This window comes from Echinops telfairi, unplaced genomic scaffold, assembly GCF_000313985.2.
Source record: "Echinops telfairi isolate 266 unplaced genomic scaffold, ASM31398v2 ScPeMD7_655;HRSCAF=1070, whole genome shotgun sequence".
NCBI classification, from domain to species: domain Eukaryota; kingdom Metazoa; phylum Chordata; class Mammalia; order Afrosoricida; family Tenrecidae; genus Echinops; species Echinops telfairi.
In genome coordinates, this window is record NW_022104553.1 from 6,645,550 (window position 1) to 6,648,403 (window position 2,854).

Sequence of the window (2,854 nt, forward strand, 5' to 3'; positions counted from 1 at the left end):
TTTTAACTATGAACTGTTCAAAGCTTGTTTGTTTTCTCTCGTTCCTGTTCACAAACACGCTATACTGCCTTCTTTGCATTTTGATCCCATTTTTTGTTGGTTGGTGTTTTATATTCTTATGCCTATGCTTTTCAGACCTCAGGGAATTGTCTGGAAAATGGTGTTCTGTTTCAGCATTTAACAGCGGTCATTTCTATTTTAGAGGAGCTCTGGGTCAGTTTCTCAGCACATGTTGGTGGAAAGGGGCATCTGAATTTGCATGCACGATTGGTGTACACACACCCAGAGTAGGTGGGGAAGAGGCCGAGTTTCCCTTCTGTTCTGAACATGTGAGTTTTCCCTGGGAAATACAGAGTGCCTCCTCTGAAGCGCAGGCTTAGACAGTGGCATTCTACTATGCCAAGAGTTCTTCGGAAACTCGGTGAGCACCTCTGAAAAAAAGTTCCGTAATTTTAAAATGAGTTAACCTAATTGGAACATCTTGAAATGATCTGACAACTTAGAGTGTGTGTGTGTGTGTGACTTTGTGCTTGTGCTGCTCGGAGAATGTTGTGCAGGTGTTTGGCGAATGTGAAGTTGTTCTGTATAACATACTTGGTCACAGGGAAAACCCGGGCCTGATAGCTTGTAATTAATGGCTGAGACGTAGTGAGTGATCTTAACCCAAGATGGTATCTGTTTGGAAGAAACCTGCTTGCCGGTGAGCTATGGCAGTGGATACAAATCCATCTTTGACTTCTATTTTAACTTTAAGAACCTGCTATTTGAGTTTCCTTTCTTCCCTCCAGTAATACATTGTTTTTTATAAGTTTTAACTGAAAAATCCTCCTAAAGCATGTACTATTGAAAAAGACTATTACGTTTTTGATTGTTGTAACAAAGCCTTATAAAGTAAAACATTTGAGAAAAGATATTTTTTCTTCCCAATGGCATTATTGATTGAAATATACATATATTTTTTTCTTTTTCAAGGGGCTCAACTTTGATTTTATAACATGTATATGTTTATGAATTTTTTAATATCACGGAGATGTAATGAAATGATTCATTTTTTACATGTTTTTGTGTATATATGTGTGTGTGTATATACACACACATACATATATATCAAGATCTGTACAAGAAACTTGAATTAAGTATCACAAAATGTGTTTCATGTCAAAGAACTTTTGAAGGTAAAACTAGTTTTCCCACTCACACAGGAGTCTGCTTTGAAGGAAAAAACCACTCCTACATTCAGTGCAGGAAGAGCCCGAGTGTCACCGGGGTCCAGGATTGGGATCACAGCCAGAATGTTGGCAGTTGGAGCCCAATCGTCCCTTGAGACTGATCAGCCTGTCCGTCCACTTACATTGAGTTTTGCAGACTCACACACCTTTGAGAGTAGATACTGTGAATTAAAATCAACTCAATGACTGCGATTTTTATTTCTTCATCAAAATATATTTGTTTTTTGAAAAAGTCAAGCAGAGCTCAATTTAGATTAAATACTGGTACTCCAAAAACTCATTGCCATTAAGAAAGTTCCAATTCATAGTGACCCTATAGGACAGGGTAAGACTGTCTGCCTGGGTTCCCGAGACTGCAGCTCTTGTCAGCAGTAGGATGCTATGTGGTTGTCTCGCTGAGCAGCTGGTGATTCCCAATGGCTAACATTGCAGTTTGAATCCAACGCATAACCACTACACCATCAAGGCTGCGCTTAGATTGGTTTTGTTATTTGATGGTATTGGATTGACAAATATTCATTATAATGTAAAGGTCACATGCTTTTTTGAGAAAAAAGATATCTCTATATTCAAGTCTGTTATTTCCCCCCCTGCGTTTACGAGTTTGTTATATTAAAAAAATGCAATAGAAGCAATGTTTTAAGATTCATCAAACATAAATTTATTTGATACAGTAAAAGTTTTATCACACTAAAGTCTACCACTTAAATTTGGAGGGGGATACAGCTTTAAATAGTAAGTAGCATAAAATTTTAAAAATGGGTTTTCCTGCGATTGATTTAACAAAATGTTTCAAGATCACTGGCTTGGAGGTTTAATTCATTCTTTGGATAATTTGTTTTAAATGACAAAGGTAATTTAGGTCCACCAAATATGGTTCTGAGAAAAAGCTGAACCTCAGGGTTCATTTCTCAGATTCTAACAAAGCTTCAACAATTTGAAACTTCATGGAAAGCCACAACATAAAAGAGTTTTACTAAGTAGTAGCATTTTAATTATTTTAATTTCCAATTTATTCCTTTAAATCTAGTCACTTACTGGCATTATATCTGAAACTCTTTCAAAGTAAGGTAAATAATTGTATTTTTAGGATAGCTTTTGTCTAACATTCCCTCTGACTTTAACTTTATTTGGAATTTCATTGGATCCAAAATGTCCATCGAATCTTTCATTTTGAAATACTATTATGAATTAACTATGGCTGTATTAAGTTAGGTCATCTCTAGATAAGCTCTTGCTTTTACAAAGACCCTAAAACTCTTGACTCAAATCTTCTAGATGTAAAGTGGACTATATTGGATTTCTAAAAAGCACTGATATCTTGAGTTTGGAGCTCATCAGACTAAATCAACGTTTCTACAACTCTAGACATGATGGGTTCATAAATTAGAATTAATCCCCAAAATGTATTTAGCAACTGGAATTAGCCACTAAATAGACTAAGGTTTCTATGTGTCTTTATGTGGAGACATTTGGAATGTATTAAGGGTCTAGTCTCTGGATAAAAATAGCTGCTTTCCTCTTCTATTCAATATTGTCTAACTAATTGGTTTATACATTATGACTTTCAGGGTGAACATTTTTATTAGTAAACCTTAAAAAATGGCGAAACCATGACTAGAAAA